At 36.9% G+C, this 18299-nt stretch overlaps 1 protein-coding gene and 1 long non-coding RNA gene across 4 annotated transcripts in view; one reads left to right on the plus strand and one right to left on the minus strand.

The window, feature by feature from the left end:
* The window catches only part of LOC108719157, a 93859-nt gene extending 83592 nt beyond the window's left edge, over positions 1 to 10267 (plus strand). Inside the window, exon 4 of the long non-coding RNA XR_001936172.2 lies at positions 10047 to 10267. This is a non-coding gene — a long non-coding RNA (uncharacterized LOC108719157). The remainder of the gene's footprint in view (positions 1 to 10046) is intronic.
* ripor2.L (RHO family interacting cell polarization regulator 2 L homeolog) overlaps positions 1 to 18299 on the minus strand; it is a 120295-nt gene that overhangs the window by 82090 nt on the left and 19906 nt on the right. The window contains exon 1 of one of the 3 annotated variants that reach the window (XM_018267830.2): positions 12816 to 13050. The exons of the other annotated variants lie outside the window; for them this stretch is intronic. The gene's annotated coding sequence lies outside the window, so the exon portion shown is untranslated. Of the gene's footprint in view, positions 1 to 12815; positions 13051 to 18299 lie in introns of those variants that run through there. 3 annotated transcript variants of the gene reach the window in all.

Raw genomic sequence — 18299 nt, forward strand, 5'->3', positions numbered from 1 at the left:
AGTAAGATATAATTAATCCTTATCGGAGGCAAAACAATCCTGTTGTGTTTAATTAATGTTTACATTTTTTTTTGCAGATGTAAGTTACGTAGAGTGGATCCAAATTATGGATCTTGAGCATTCTGGACAACAGGTCCCATACCTGTATAATACCTGATCCTATCAAAGGTTAGCCCATGATATATTTGTGTAGAGATACTCCCTCAAGAATTTGTTCTCATAACCACTGGGTAGGTTGTTTGCATCAGTGAAGAAACTGTCCATTAATAATGCATAGCAACACAGTAGTGTCACTTTCTGGGCCTGCCAACATTCCACTTTAAACAGATACACTTCTGAAAGATATATTATACATATTAGTCATGGCTAATGAAATGCACCTAAGGTGCTCCTGCAGCATTCCTATGATAAGAAGCCTTTTGAAGATCTGGTGTCATTGTAAAGAAAGTCACTGCAAAGTAAAATGATTATTTCTTTTGGAAGCCATTAGCAGTATCACCTTTATAGAGTTTTGTTTGTTGAACACCGCAAGTGTGTTTCAACCTCTCAAAAAAATGACATAGTGATAACCTTTACTAGGTAATTTCAGCACACACCAACTTGGTAGATTTTGCAAACAAACCTACTTGACACATAATAATGTTTGTCCCTCCCACACACACTTATTCAGCCGTAAATGAACACACATAATATATCGCTTCAAAGCCTCAGCACATTCCTGCTGTTTCCACCTACATAATGTATCCTGTGCTCTCCACTTTTCATAAATATGCACAGGCACTCTTCTATAATCTGCCCTGCGTTTTAAAACATCCAGTCTCTTCTCATTTGGCTACCCTTTTAGGACATCACAGATCAAAAGGACATCACAGATCAAACTTTAGCAGCATAGTCTTGTCATAACTTAAACAAACAGTACAAGTGTAGAATTACTGAACTTAAATGGGTGGTTCACCTCCAGGTCATCTTTTAGTATGTTATAGAATGGCCTGGCAAGTATTTAATGGGTCTTCTTTAATTATTATATTTTTAAAATCATTTTTGAACTATTTGTCTTTCTCTTCTGACTCTTTCCAGCTTCCCAGCTTTTAAATGGGAGTCAATAACCCCAACAGCTCAGCACTATTACTCATAAAGCACAAATAATAAAAAATGCAAACAACCCCTTTAAAAAAATGTCAAAATCAACATCAAATGACCCTCATATTTTTCTATATAACTTCATAGTGATCCAGGAGAAGGTTAAAAAGATCTTTGAAGAGGTATATTCTTGCTTGACTTAATATAGGCAGTTGCACTAGTTATTGAGAGAACATAATACTGTACTAGCCACATATTAGCCTATGTAGCTGTCATGCATGTTCCTTTCCTTTCTTCCTACACACCTTTCAGCATTTGGCACCCTTCAAGCTGTGTTCTTTGTCACGTGAATCCTACTGCATGTGAAAGTAAATGTCATCCTGCATTGAGAAGTGTGTGATACATGACTCTTTTTAGGCCAAAATACTTCCATTTTCATTCTACAGGTTCCTTCTCATTCTAAGGGGCAGATTTATCAAAATGTGAATTTAGAGCTTAATAAATACAAACTCAGCCACGTTCTATTCATTCCTATGGGAATTGTAGAACCATACTAATCAAATGGTTAATGCTAACTTTAAAGGGATACTGTCATGGGAAAACATTTTTCTTTCAAAATGAATCAGTTAATAGTGCTGCTCCAACAGAATTCTGCACTGAAATCCATTTCTCAAAAGAGCAAACAGATTTTTTTATATTCAATTTTGAAATCTGACATGGGGCTAGACATTTTGTCAATTTCCCAGCTGCCCCCAGTCATGTGACTTGTGCTCTGATAAACTTCAATCACTCTTTACTGCTGTACTGCAAGTTGGAGTGATATCACCCCCTCCCTTTTCCCCCCCAGCAGCCAAACAAAAGAACAATGGGAAGGTAACCAGAAAGCAGCTCCCTAACACAAGATAACAGCTGCCTGGTAGATCTAAGAACAACACTCAATAGTAAAAACCCATGTCTCACTGAGACATATTCAGTTACATTGAGAAGGAAAAACAGCAGACTGCCAGAAAGCATTTCTCTCCTAAAGTGCAGGCACAAGTCACATGACCAGGGGCAGCTGGGAAATTGACAAAATGTCTAGCCCCATGTCAGATTTCAAAATTGAATATAAAAAAATCTGTTTGCTCTTTTGAGAAATGGATTTCAGTGCAGAATTCTGCTGGAGTAGCACTATTAACTGATGCGTTTTGAAAAAAACATGTTTTCCGATGACAGGATCCCTTTAACCCATTGATAAGTGCATGTTTAAAAATATATAAGGTATGAATAGAAAGTGGATGAGTTTTTCCGTGGTGAGCTATAATTTCACATTTTGATGAACCTGTTACTCCTATGTGCCTCTCTCAAAGTCCAGGACTTTGACACAGCACATTGTACTGTTAGGGGCAGATTTACCTAGGGTCAAATATCGAGGGTTAATTAACCCTCGATATTCGACTGCCGAATTGAAATCCTTTGACTTGGAATATCGAAGTCGAAGGATTTAGTGCAATTTGTTCGATTGAATGATCGAAGGAATAATTGTTCGATTCAAAGGATTTTAATCCATCGATCGAACAAAATTCCTTCGATCAAAAAAACTTTGTAAAGCCTATGGGGACCTTCCCCATAGGCTAACATTGGCCTTGGTAGGTTTTAGGTGGCGAACTAGGGGGTTGAAGAATCTTTTAAAGAGACAGTACTTCGACTATCGAATAGTCAAATAGTCGAACGATCTTTAGTTCGAATCGTTCGATTCGAAGGTCGTAGTCGAAGGTCGAAGTAGCCAATTCGATGGTCGAAGTAGCCAAAAAAACCATTCGAAATTCGAAGTTTTTTTCCTCTATTCCTTCACTCGAGCTTAGTGAATGGGCCCCCTAGTGGTGCAACCTTCACGCATTGATAAATACAATTCTATTTATTAAGCTCTAAACTAAACCATAGAACTACAGTTATAACTGAACTGAGCCACACCAAATTATGCAGCAGCATGTGTTTTCCATGAACACTGAAAAGTTGCATATATGAAGAGAAAGATTATCTCACAATTAACTGTGCCCTCATTGTCTGTTCTCTGTGACGTGTCTCTTTAATTCTGTAATATTTCCTACTATCAGTGTTAATCTAGATGATTATGAGTTGGGATGTATTGAATACCATTTTTTCTGAAGCTCAACTAAACAGTTATACCTTTAGAATGAAAGTCTTTTAGCCTGTAATAAAAGTATGAAGTTGCTACTCTCAGCTGACTGGGTGCTTGCTTTTGCCCAAAGCCAAGAGCGGAAAAAGTGGTTCTTTGTGCTAAGTGCTATTGCATTCAATTTAGGAGAATGTCTCCAGGCCATAACAGTCTTCACATGAGCAAACACGAAGCAGTGCGTTATGCATGTACAGATTTACATTTGCTTTTAATATACAGTATGTAGGTAACATAGGACACTTTTTTTTACTTAACTTTAACCACAGTTTGGTCAGAGGGTTTTGTACTTTTTTTCTCCAGGAATATATCAAGATAATATAAGAGCACCTAATGCTGTTAATAAACTTGGGATATTTAAATGACTTACGGAAAAACAAAGACCACACACACACACACTGCAACCTGCTCCCACGCCCTCATCCACATTGTGTACAACTTGTAGAGAAATATAAATAGATTGGAAACAAGCACAAGAACATGCAGAAACTCAACTGGGAAGATGTTTTGGGCACAGACTATCCTTTATCATTTGATCAAGGGAAGTCTGGGCACAAAACATGTTGTGCAGAGTTTAAATTGCTTCCCACAGCCAGAAACCATGTGTCATTTATGTTAAAGAGACCTATGGACCTCACCTTTCAGATGCCACCACCCACCCTTTTCCTGTTCTTATAGTGTGTATTCCATACATTTCATGCTACTCAAAAGTGCAGGGTATTGTGAACATGTGTTAAGTACTTTGCACCACAAACAGTACAATGTGCTGTATCAGAGTCCTGGAGTTTGAGAGGGAGGACCACACAGGAGTAACAGGTTTATCAAAATGTGTAATTAGAGCTCACCACAGAAAAACTCATCCACTTTCTATTCATACCTTTGGGATTTTTAGAATCAATTATTAATGGGTAAAGTTAGAGTTTACTATTTGACTATGCTTTTAAAAATGAATAGAAAGTGGGTGACATACTAATAGAGTAAGTTAGGTTGAGAAAAGACACAGAGAGGAAACTCACAGGTCCACATCGCGGCCACTCTTTCGTTGTGTCCAGTCCCAATAGTGTGCTGGCTCCCTCTTACTGGTCTCCAATCCAGTGGACATCATATGTAGGGGGTTAGGTAGGTGAGAAAGCCAATCCACACACTTTGGATAAAAATCACTGTCCAGCTTTATTGAAAAAATTAAAACAACTGACAGGCATCTTTAGCAGTTGTACTCCTACCCTATGACATGTAGAATCACCTGAGAAAAGACACACACCCATCAAGCTCAACCTTTTAAGTCTTATTAAAACCTGTCTAACTGCTAGTTGATCCAGAGGGATAAAAACCCATTTGCAGCCTCTCCAATTTGCCTCAGAGGGGGGAAATCAAACTAGTCCCTGTACTATAAACTACAGTATCTTTCATAACCCTGTATTCCCTCACTTGCTAAAAAGCCATCTAACCCCTTCTTAAAGCTATCTAATGTATCAGCCAGTTTGTCTGACATGACCTATCCCTCATAAAGCCATGCTGATTGCTGCTGATAATGCCATTCACTAGAACAACAGTTTGAATGTGATCCCTTAACAAACCTTCAAATTATTTGCCCACCACAGATGTCAAATTTACTGGCCTATAATTTCCAGGCTGAGATTGTAATCCCTTTTTAAATTTAGAAATTACATCAGCTTTCCTCCAACCCATTGGTAACATACCAGATGAAAGTGAGTCTGAGAAAATCTGAAATAGAGGCCGGTCTAAAACTGAACAAAGCTCTATTAAAACTCATGGGTGTATTCCATCTGGCCCTGGTGCCTTGTTCACATACATTTTTAGTAAAGCTTTATGAATCATACCCTCAGTCAGCCACTGACTAGATTGAGCTGAACCAACAGCTAGGTTCTGTGAACTTTGACTCCTCTATTGTATACACTGAAGAACTGATTTAGCACATTTGCTTTTTCTGTATCTGTTACAACCATACTGGTACCATTATTTAAAGGAGCAACACTCTCAACCCACATCTTTTTACTCTTAATATACTTAAGAGTAACCTCAAAATTTGGGGTTAGTCTTGGTTTCTGCCGCAATGCACTTCTCATTTCCAAGATTGCCGTTTTATAACATTTATTATAGTGTTTATATTCATTAAATGCAGCTTCTGTCCCAAAAGACTTGTCGATTTAAATGCCTTCTCTTCATTCCTATTAACTTATTTACCTCTACATTAAGCCACATAGGGTGGTTCTTCTACATTTACTTCTTTAGGAAATAAATTGAGAACAGTAACAATTTAACATAATTTTAAATGACAGCCATTGGTGTTCTGTTTTTTTTAGCAGAAAACATAGTGCCCAAATCTAGGTTCTCCAGGCCAGACCTTAAGGCACTAAAAGTTGCTTTTCTGAAATTCAGGGTTTTTGGTTCCCCGGTGTATATTTGTTTTTTGTACCAGCCATTAAATGAAATAACATTATGGTCACTAATGCCCAGGGTTTCAAGTACTTGCACATTTGCTATACGTTCTGGGCCATAAAATTGTCAGGCAACACATTTATAAACTTGTTCCCATTAACTGTCCTGACAGTAATTTTGCTCCACTCAATATCTGGGTAATGAAAATCTTCCATTATCATTAAATCATTCTCCAAACTATCAGCCTTTTCTATTTAGCCTCCTCCTCTTCACTTACATTAGGGGGTCTATAGCATACTCTTACAGTTAATTTGCTGGACTCTTTACAATCAGTGAAGAGCTTGACCAATAAGACTTCCGCTCTTGTCACAAACATGTCTCCCTCATTAGCCTCCACTGCCCCTTCTCCACCCCCACTACACTGGCCCCTGACAGTGGTTGCTCTATGAGCCTCCTTTCCTTCCCCACGTTTACCGCTGCCCTCAGTGGTGCAAGTTCCCCCCTTAGAGTCTGCAGTTCATATTCGACGATGAAAATCCACCTGCATCACTCACAAGTAAATACTGCATGGAACTGCTGCTCCAACACCACATACATGTAACAAGACACACACTTAGTGATTCTGGCAAACCCACTTGCACTCATATTTACACTGGGTACTTATAGTCTCCCAAGTGCAATTCCTCACAAACGCCTTTTTAGTTTTAAACACTTGCTTAGCAGCTCCCACACTTTCTGTGCAACTTATTGAGGTGAGTTTTTTTTTATACATCTTCTCCTAAGTATACTCAATAACTCTCTTAACAGGCCATGGTTTTAAATTCAGACACAGAGTTGTCTTTCATAATACTTTCTGGTTAAGTGTCTTCTAAATGATACATGTTTTCTTGAATCCATACAAATATATTGTCCAGGATATTTGGCAGTGTGTCTCCCATTGCTCATCGTTCAAAGTCTTTGAAGTTAGAAATGATCTGATGGCAAAATATTTGCTAATTACTACTAAACTGCATGAAAATATTTCATTTACTTCATGAGAGTAAGCAAAATGGTGGTTACACTACTATAAATATGGTAAAAAAAATGAATCTCAGTGCAGAAGAACATTTGCCCCTATGTTCATTTGGGCCAAGCCAAGGCCAGGCCAAGATGTCATATTTCCTGAAGGTTGAAATGTACACATTTGTTTAGTTTTCCATGTGACAGCAACAAGTATTCTGTGGGGCTCTAGACCTATAGAAACAGAAAGTGAAAAATATGATTTTTTTTTTCTATTTACAGTGTATGTGTTGCATACCTTGATAAATGGAATATCTACTACCTACAGGCAAAACAATTTTCGGTTGTACTGTGGGGAAAAGGGAATAGGTGATTTTAATATATAATAATACCTTCTGTTTCCAATGTAGGCAGGCAAGGGCTTTTTTAAAAAGTGCATGCTTCAAAATGTAAGGATAAAGTGAACTTTGTAGTATTCCAATTATTTATATGTAGTGATGGGCGAATCTTGGCTGTTTCGATTCGCCGAATAATAATTTGTGAAACAACGAAAATGCGCTAAACACATTGAAGTCAATGAGCCTCAAAATTATTTTGACGCAAGACAATTTTGGATGTGAGCGACAATTTTTAGACGCGTGTCTATTTTGTCCAAATGCATTAAAGTCAATGGGCGTCCGAATAATTTTGACATGCGTCAATTTTTATGATCGCGCCAATTTTAATGAGCGAGACAATTTTTATGCGAGCAACAATTTATATGGTGCTGTATCAGCTGTAAATCATTTTCTTGCTTTATATTTTCTATCAAGGATTTTGAGAAGTGCCTTCCAACACACATATGCTGATTTTCACATTTGGACAAAATGAGTCATGGGTTTACTAAATTTGTAATACCACCAGAATTGTCAGGATAGCCGCTGGGCAACAGAGGGACTGGACAGAGTCCCATACTATTTTAATTTCTGCTGATCTCATACTCTTGCAAGTCCAGATGGGCCCTCCACTTCACAGTAAACTGAGCCTTGACCTGAGTGTTTTACATTTCTGTAGCATAACAGAACGGATTAGACATGAAATGTGTTGTATTTAATGCAGATGCTCGGTCCATTCATCAGCTATATGTCTGCTTTTGACTGTTACTGGATGAAACTGATAAGACTGACATTGGATACTAGTGACTTGAACTGTGGAATATTTGTGTGTATTTAAATACAAGGATAAAGTGGCTTGGAATCTAAATTGTTCTAAATAACAAATATAAATATATAATGTCCTTTGCAACGCATTCTTGATTATAGTTTTATGGAGTGGATTTATTAAATTATATATTCGTTATATGATACATATAATATATATATATATATATATATATATATATATATATATATACTTCTTTGATGAGTATCCGCACTCCAAGGCAATGGATAAATAGGGGTGCACGGTAATATTAACATACAGCAAAACTTTCCAGACCAGCACTCCCTTTTGGTGAAAAATCAACAATCTTTTATTGTGACATGGTATCTTATTCCAACGTTTCGATCCCAATAGGGATCTTTTTCCTTGAAAAAGATCCCTATTGGGATCGAAACGTTGGAATATATATATATGTATATGTTTAGGATACAGGAAAGGTTATTAGCCCATCAGGTTCATACCTAACAGAAGACTTAAAATTCTCTTTGGAACATCGCTTTTACTCATATCTACATTGCGATAAATTGATGCAACGCTTAATAATTAGCTTGTCCACAAAAGCAGGGCTGTGGAGTCGGTACATAAATCCTTCGACTTCAACTCCTCAGTTTATGTTACCTCCGACCAACCCTGACTCTGTTTTTAAAGGAATAGTAACACCTAAAACCGAAAGTGTATCAAAGTGGTTAAAATATAATGTACTGTTGCTCTGCACTGGTAAAAGCTGTTTGCTTTTAAAAAAATACTATAGTTTAAATAAACAAGCTGCTGTGTAGCCATGGGACAGCCATTCAAAATGAGGGGAAAAAGGAGAAAAGGCACATAGGTTACATAGCAGATAACATATAAAACACCATTGTATTTGACAGGGCTTATCTATTATGTGCTATGTAACCTGTGCTTTTTCTCCTTTTTTCCCAGCTTGAATGGCTGCCCCCATGGCTACACAGTAGATTGTTTATATAAACTATAGTAGTCTTTCTAAAGCAAACCCACAGCTTTTACCAGTGCATGCTAACCCTATATTATAAGTTAATTACTTTAGAACATTTTCATTTTTTGGTGTTACTGTTCTAATGTATTTTCCATGTTGACTGAAAGAAGTTAAGTACACAACATAAAAGGCATTTTATCACTGCCAAAGCTCAAATATAAACCATATCCTTTGATAATTCTAAACCAAAATCAAAGTTAAAAATCAAGCACAAGTGGAAAACCTAAAACAACTTTTATAATAATTGAACCTGGCATATAGCTGTAGAATAGCTGTTAAATACAATCCAAAATGAACCAAAGTATTGTTCTTAGAAACAGAATTGCTTCTGTCATATCCTCCTTTAAATCTAATTTTATTATTTTCAGTGCCTGTATTTAAAGTTATTAGGAGTTGGAATTGGTACATTGCTCCTGACTCTGACTCCACTACTCTGACTCCAAAGCTCTGCAAAAAAGTACAACTTAGCATTTTTTAAAGGCATTTTGGAAATCTAACGACTCAGTGTTACCATAATTGTATTATGCCAGAAGTATAGAGCCATGTATATACAACAAGTTGTTTGTTCTGGGGGGGAATCTTCGGCAAACACCTAAAGTATATTTGTAATCCGTAATCATGTCCCTTCACAAGTACCTCTGTACCCTTTCTGATTTAATTTATTTTTATAATTTATTTTTAGGTCGGATTTTAGTGGTTTTAGGGTAAGGCCACACGAGGAGATTTGGGGAGATTTTGTCGCCTGGCGACTAATCGCCTGGTCTTTTGAAAAGAACGGTGCCCAAAACGTGTCCTAATTAAGGTGCATTTTTAACAAAGATTCCTAAAGAGACAAAACAAAGAGCTACAATAATGTTTTCCCATTTTTATTTTTCTGCCATTCATTCACATTATGAAGTACATTTTTGCTCTTTTATAGGCCAATAAGCAACAGTTTTAATGTGTTGTAATCGATTATATAACGGATTAAGGTGTGCAGAGACAACTTTTAATTGCTTTATAAAAAGGTACATTAGTGATTGTTTTATCAGTGAGTTGACATCAATTCAGTACAGTAGTAGCTTGTTGTGCAGAAAATTTGTGATAAATGAAGGCAGTCACATGAGCAGTTGCTTTACTTTGGTTCAACTGACCTCTATGATGCTATTTGAGTACTATTATAGGATTCCAATTGAAATGTGCTTTTTCTCCCCATAGGTAAAAGGATGCACTATTTCTTCTTCTCATCAGAATACCAGTTGTAATTGTGATAATATCAGATGTTTGGTTTCTTAATCATAAACGCACTGCACTGGTTATATGACTACCTATCCAAAAGAAGCTTGTTGAAGTCGAAAAAGGGAGCTCCATTTATTACTGAGTACCCCAATTGCAGGAACCAGGCAAAATAAATAGGAACAAATTGCAGTGTTAACACTTTCAATAATGACCAGTTAATAAAAGAAATGGAAGAGAAACATTATCTGGTTGTCATTTCATCTCGAAAACAAATCATGTGGGTCCTTGATTTGCAACAAAGAAAATACATATTTAGAGTAATAGTCATAAGAGTCTTCAGCTTAAAATGGCAGGATACAAATAACACCGATAACAGAACAATATTTTTTTAGGAAAAATGTAATAGGTTGAAAAGCCTTATCATTATCTACAGTATGTTAGGTGGTTGATAGAATTACGTAGGTTGGAAAATCATTATTATATAAGTTACGATGCTGCTGCAGAAAAACATATAAGGCAAGCTCTTTCAAGTCAGACAATGATACAGACTTTAGACAACAAGATATCTAGTAAATGCTGACCTCATTCTCTGGTTTTACGCAGAACTACTTATCTTGTAGAGCACCCAGTCTTTAGCTATGTCATTCTGATCGTCACCTTATTGTTAGAAAGCTCTTCCTCTGTCTAATAGAGCTCCCTACTGATGTCATACATTCACACATCTCAGATACTTTCTCAGATACTGCCAAACGTTATACTCTTCCTAATGCTGCTTTATTAGTCTTCAGCCACATTGTGTTGCTTATTCATATAAAGGCATCTGTGGCCCTTTTAACCTCATCAACAGCTTCTGCTACAAAACCGCTATAACTTATTTAACAGGACAAATAAAAAAAATCATATTTCATTCATATTTAAGGTTTATTTTGTTGGTTCCAAATTAAGGTGGCTTCAAATGCCAGTTCCTTTAATGGAATTGTTCTTGACTCTAGGGGAACAACTGAATAATGTACTGCTACTTGTCCACACCAGTGGTATCCCAGTTTTACCATTTAATTCTTTTAACTTGCAAGTGGGCTGTGGAATGAGTGACTTGTGCCCCTAAAGGTTAAAAGGTGACCTCCAACACAAAACAACAAATTAAGTATTCACCTCATATTTGACCCCCATCACCCAAATTTTCAGCACTGACCAACATGTCTAAACCTGCCACTGGGTCTTGCTGCCACAACATGTCAAGCCACCATTTAACCTCTCCTCTGGGCTTTGGTCTACCTTGGGTCCAGAGTCTGGAACACAATGTCTAAGAATTTCTTGAGGGAACTGGCACCATTAAAATACCTTGAAAGGACAGATCTGGACCATGGGCATCCAGTTGGACAGATGGGCTTTAGAGAATGCTGCTACTGCCATGTCTAAGACCCAAACCTACTGTGTAAAACTGGAAGTTTGGACTTCAAGGCTACATATATTTAATGCTAGTGCAGGTAATGTCCCCTGCAGTATATTCTTTGCCATTCCTACAGGAGTACTTTCTGAGTTTATCGTTTTTTAATATCACCACATATCTGAAACTCCCAATCACCCCATTTTTCAGTTCTGACCATCTTAGTTTAAGCGAAAGGAATCTCGCTGCAGTTGCTCAAAACTGTCACCCAAGGGCCAACACTAAGTGGCACATTAAACATTTTCAGTTTCTTCAACAATAATTTATCCTTACACAGATGGACCGATATTTATGAATCAGGCAAAGCAGAATTTTGGCAACACAGAAGTGATTAGGGTTTCCTTGTCATTTAAGTGTTTCATTTCAATTTGAACAAGCAGTAAAAGTAAATTTAATATATAAGGTACTTATTAATATACAAGTATTAATTACATTTAGTTATACAGTATATGAAACCACTGTACATTCACATCCACAAACAGATAGTTGCAACAAGCTCTTTGTTTTGTGAAATGTTTCTTGTATACTGTAGGTGTATCAAAAATGACAGTTTGTATTACGGTTTCAGAAAAGTAAAAACAGCATTACGGCAATAGTGAATATGTCTTAAGAGAAAAAAAACGAATGATATTAAAACAAGCAATTTTCAAATGCTTGTTATCAACAGGTTGGAGGAATGGGATTTAATCTGTGCATATCACTTCCAGTCTTGTGCTGCCATGGTAAATTACAGCCTGTTGAACAGAATGTAGGCATCAGCAATTTGCTCACAGTATATGTGTGTGTGTAAGAGAGTTTGTATGTATATTTGTTCAATGAAGAGTTGGTCTGCAGTGTTGCGGCTTTTGTACAACTCCCATTATACATACATACTATACATACACAACATATACATACCTGTATTTTAGCTGAGATTGCTGTATGCATTGAGTAATATTTGTGTGCTAGTGAAACATTTGTCACAAGCCTGGCAGTCAGAGAGCTGAATGCCAGCTTGTACTGACTATACAAGCACTAGTTAAGCACTATGCTGAGAATCAGATGACCCAGGGGCTTAATACAGACAAATCCACATTTTACAGTTTTATTATATTAAATATTTGATTGATAGTGTCCCCTAATATCTGTAATTTTTTTCTTGCATACCATTTTCTACAGTTTTGCTCTCAGTTCTTTTAATCCCTAAAAACTAGTCATCGAATGCATTCCAGGACACAGTGACATACAAATAAAAGACCAGGCAACAATGCAGCTCTGTCAAGCCATAAAGTGATTAACCCAACTCATTGGTATCCTCTTACCTTATAGGATGTGGGTGGATGGCAATCGTCCCAGTTTAGCTTTGTAGCTTTTTATTTATCCACAAAGCTTCATAGCAACCCCTCTAGATCCATTGCATCTGATTATACTTCCAACATGCCCAGGCTACCCAAGCTTAGCCTTGGTGCCAAAGAAAGAGATCAGTCAGCAGCTTGTCTTCAGTTTGTGGCTAGCATACAGCACATTGCTAGCAGCAGCAGCTATGATGTTCAGAGGGAGAGAACAGAAAAGCTGAGGGAGCGAGAGGAAGGTGGGGGCAGAGTGAAGGGGGCTGGATCTCAGCCTGATTCTGGTGTCATCTGTACTCACAGAAGTTTGAGAACCTCACTTACAAACAGCTGTTTTCCTATTTACGTTGTAGTACAATGTGCTTTTGTTTTTGTGCAATGTGTTAAAAATGTGGTTTCATTTTTGGAACGCCCCATCTCTTATTTCTACTAAGTTGAAGGGTCTTTTTTCCACCTTCAAATTATAACTTTAATATGTATCAGATTCATTAGAACTGTCCTTGACAGAAAGAAGATCAGCTGTAAAATGTTTCCAATTCCGTCATTTCACTGCATGATCAAGTGACAAAATGATGCAAGCAGGGAATCACTCAGAGTAGCATGTACCAAGGTCCCCATGGATACTGAATATTATAACATATGGGAAGCAAGTTAAAGCAGTAGTTGTCAGTGTTTTTAATTGAATTGCCCTCTTTTTTTTGTATGGACATGAGTTATGGAGCACTTAGATTTGAATTGGTACTAACTAAAAGCATACAGGCCCAGGTGTTGGGTTCTAGGGGGCAAACATGTTGATGCTAGCTTTCTCTAATTTCTCTAATTTATCAAAGATCAAGAAAAAAAACCTTCTTAGTTGGAATTATTTTCTATTTGTGGATAGAAATGAGAAAGTATAGTAGCTCAGACCTGCCAAGGTCCATTGAAACCAATGGGCACATCATTGTTTGAATGGAAATGTTTCTGTCACTCCACTTACTAAAGAATTCTCAAGTGCCATGGAGAATTTCCGATGGAACCTTGCACAATTCTAGATTGGGATTTTCACCATTGAGAAAATACAAGCAACAAGTTATAATAGAAAACCAGAATAGGGAAAGAGAAGGAAAAAGTCCACAAGGTGTGCAAGAGTCCATGAGAAAAATCCCTAGCAGCCCAGAAAGTGTTTTAACAAAACCTTTTGACTTTTTTACGTGTTTCAGTAGTGATTCAGCGCTTTAAAACAATCAATGCCTATTCTTTCCCATGGAGTATTAGAGTTCAGTGATATGTGGTCACTTTGGTAAGATTCTCTAAAAGGACAAGCATTATGTCATTCTGAAAGCAATGCAAGTCTACAAGCGACTTTGTGAATCAGTAAACAATTATTTTCTTTGTTACTATAAATGGGTTTTAATACAGAAAATAATTAATACAAACAACTTTAGATAGTAAGCTCTATTGATCAGGGCCCTCTTTACCTTTTGTAATGGTTATTGGTTATATTTCAGTATGTAGCCTATATAGTCTTCGCTGGGAAATTCGCGAAATGGTGAAAAAGTGGCGAATCGCGAATTTTGACGCCGGCGACAATTCTGACACTGGCGACAATTCTGACGCCCATTAAAGTCAACGGGAGCCTAGAATTGTCGCCAGCATCGGAATTGTCTTTGGCGTCAAATATACATATAGAATATATAGAGAATTTTCACTGGCGTATTTTCGCTGCAGTTTCTCAAATTCGCCGCGAATTTGCCCCTTTTCGAATAAATTTGCCTATCACTAGTATACACCCTCCCTCTATTGTGCAGTGCAGTAGAATATGTTGGCACTTTAAAAATACTTCATACTTTTTATAAAGACTTAAAAATCCATAATGTTTTTAGGAGATGAACGATAAGGGTAGATGGAACTGTATTCACTAGCTACAATCAGTCCAGGGACATCCAAATAATTGCCAGATGCTTCTAATGGATTTGCTGACAGCTTGATAACTGACTTACAGATTAATGCCCTTTGTAAGATTCTGCCATTTGTAAGGAGTGAACTAGCTATCCATGTGCAATTTATATGCCCTACAGACGAAAAGCTCTGTAAAACAAGCATTGTCTTTAACAAGAAGTTCCAATTACAACTGTATATTTCAAATTAGACAAATATATATACTGTATATCCTTTTAAATGTCATCGTAAGTAAATTTAGATTTATTTATGGTAAAAACGTGACTGTAATACAAAAACGGATAATCCAGATCTTGTACTTTATTGATATAGCCCCAGCATGTTTACATATTACTTTACAAAAAATATTCATCATTCACTTAACTCATGCTCCCAGGAGCTTACAAAGTATTGAAATGATAATGAAAATGTATAAATGGCATTCTGTTTATTTGAAACTTCTTAATAGTGTTCCTTTGTTTAGGGCAGTGAACTTATAGTTACTATGGTACTAAACCATATGGTTTAAGGTTCTTGTTTTGGAGAAGGCTTTGCTTTGTAAAATGTTGAGAAACACATCAACTCGGAGTAGGGTTTAGGACTTTTTGAAAAATACCAGTGGAGGAGCATCTGAATCCTGCTGAGAAGCCTATGTAATTACAAGTTCCTCAGCCAGGTTATTCCTTTTCCACAAGTTTCGAAATACAACCAGTGTGCCATAAGCCTAATGAATGGCACGGTAGATTGTAGAAATGTAATCTGCATTTTATTTTGATACCATGAGACACCCAAGTTCACTCTGGACTATTGTATGTCTACAACAGTGCAATCCTTTCAATGGCCTTATACAAACATCCTGTCCATTTTAGCCCTGCTCTTCGGACACATTAAATTATACTGAGATCATGTCTGCTTCTGAAAGGCTCAGGATTTTTCCCTGTGTATCTTGTTTTGCTAATTCAGTGGAAAATACCAGATAATGCTCCCTCGCTCATTCCATAATTAGACAGGCATAAAAGCTGTATTGCCTTGCTGTTGTGAAAGTGCTACATATAAATTATTCACTCTATTGAAGTGCAATCTTCTGTGGCTTTCAGAATTAGGGTCCAAATTAAGCAGGCACAGCAAGAGCAAATCTCAGAGCCACACCAAGTCCTATTACGCTAGAGCAGAAAAGTAGTTATCAACCCTTCCAGCTTCCAGTTGTTGAAATACAAACGTGGATTCTGGGAGCTTTAGTTTAAAAACTTCACTATGATCCAAACTAGGAACCTTTGTTACATTCTGTCAGTTTATTTGTAATGGGATTTTTTATATCGTACAAGATAAGGCACTTCATCAATGATTATATCATAGGCATGGTAATTTCTACATGACAAAGGTTAATTTCCAAATGAACACTGACAACAGCTAGCAACTTATGATTGGTTGTGGCATAACCTTAAGGTTCCCTAGACATCCAGTACAGAACTGAATTTGACAGGGAGTGCCTTATAATATAATTATACTATCTCATTATTATCTTTTAGAATATTGATTAACTGTGAATCCAAATACTGGAACAGACAGGACCATCAATTTGGCGTAGATCTATATGTGTGTGAGTGCTGTTTCTATTTGCATTTTTTTATTAATGACATGCAAAAGCAACATTATACTCTACAAATCTGCCCCTTCATATATTCCCCCCTCCTTTCTATACCCAATATCTGTCTCCACCCTCCCCCTCATTCCCCCTTTCTCATGCCTTTGTTCTAATCCTGCCCATGTTCCACTTTAACTCTCTTTCCAGTTCCCCTTCCTCCCCTTTTTCTGTGGTGGGGGTAGAATTAATAAACTAAAAAGATAAATATGCTTAAATACTTCATAATATGATTTTCAATTAATGTTATAGATATAAATTTGATTGATTATTTGTTTTAGGTATAGTCTTTTTTAATATATCTGAAAAAATACCCCCTCATATTAATTACTGTATGTTTATAGTAGATTCACCATGTTGCAATGCCCATTCCATAAATGCCAAACATAATGCATAGGAAGAGTATAAACCACTGAAGAGCCTTAGTTACTAACTATAAAAAACAAAAAAAAAGTTTTATTTAATTGAATTTAAAGTTTATCCAATTTGAAGCATACTTTTTTTTCAAAAGATTTCATTTTGGTGCAGGGCTGTCAGCAAGAGGAATTTCAGTGTCTGGGAGCCGTATCCACTGATCTGGTGATATTCAGTAATGATATCAAGGAACAAGATTTCTTTTCAGGCTTTTTGACTACTCAGCCAGAAAGACATGGCAGTGAAAGAAATCTTGTGATGTCAGATACAGTTACACTGTTGCAAATATCTTTGCTTCTCCTTCTGAAAAACCTGAATTTCAGACAATCATTTGACTTTTTTTTTTCTTTTGTTGCATTTATGGCATTTTCTGTATACTGCTATTTGTATATTTTTATCTAGGGATATATACTATTCTCTGCTTGGTAAGGGTGAGTGACCCCTGGTGCAACTAGTTGTTCAGCAGCCCTTGTCATGCCACTGCATTCAGATTTGGTCACTCTGGCTCCTTGTTTCAAATCTGTGTTGGTTCCATTAACATGTGTTAGATGTAAATGTTTTGCCATAAAATATAGAAATATATCAAATATAAAGAATAACTAATCTACTGATCACTTGCACTTTACTTACCAAGTACTTTTACTTTTTTTTAAAATTAATATCAACATTAATTGTTGTTTGTGTTTTTTTATAGAAAAAGAAAGGAAAGAAGAAGTAAGCAAACAACATGATCTTATACGCTACTCAGTGCTCTATGGGCCCAGGGAGTCATGGCCTTTCTCACTGGTAAGTAGGGTTCATCTATTTTGCAAAACCACTTCAGTAGTTGGACGAATTTGTCCCATTTCGCTTCGCAACTAATGTAGAGAATTTCCCGCGAAACTGGCAAAAAATTCACAAAACGGCGATTTTGACGCCAGCGACAATTCGCCATCATCAAAATTAACTTTGACGCTGGCGCCCATTAAAGCCAATGGCCATCTGTGTATTGGCTGGAGTCATACATTTTTCACGAATCCATTTTTCACAAATTTTTGCCAGCGAATTCGCAAATTTATCTGCCGACTGCAAAACAGCCAAATTCGCCACGAATTTGCACCAGACGAATAAATTCACCCATCACTATTCAGTATAACTAAGTTCAACAGAAAAAAAGCTTGTGTGCCATGCTGCAGAGAATTTGAATAATTAGATGTTGGTTTCATGAGAAACACACAAAGCCATTTGTTGTTCAGGTGGTGTAGAGGTCATTTACAAAGGCTTAATTATTTTTCTACCTCGCCAGGCTTGATGGTGGGCAGTGATCCCCATCCAGTGGCTCACAAGCAACATGTTGCTCACCAACCTGTTGGATGTTGCTCCCAGTGGCCTCAAAGCACTTGCTTATTTTGGAATTCCTGGTTTGGAGGCAAGTTTTGGTTGCATAAAATCAAATATACTGCCAAACTGAACCTCCTGTAAGCCATCAGTCCACCAAATAGCCA

Source organism: Xenopus laevis, chromosome 6L (assembly GCF_017654675.1).
Source record: "Xenopus laevis strain J_2021 chromosome 6L, Xenopus_laevis_v10.1, whole genome shotgun sequence".
Taxonomy (NCBI): Eukaryota; Metazoa; Chordata; class Amphibia; order Anura; family Pipidae; genus Xenopus; species Xenopus laevis.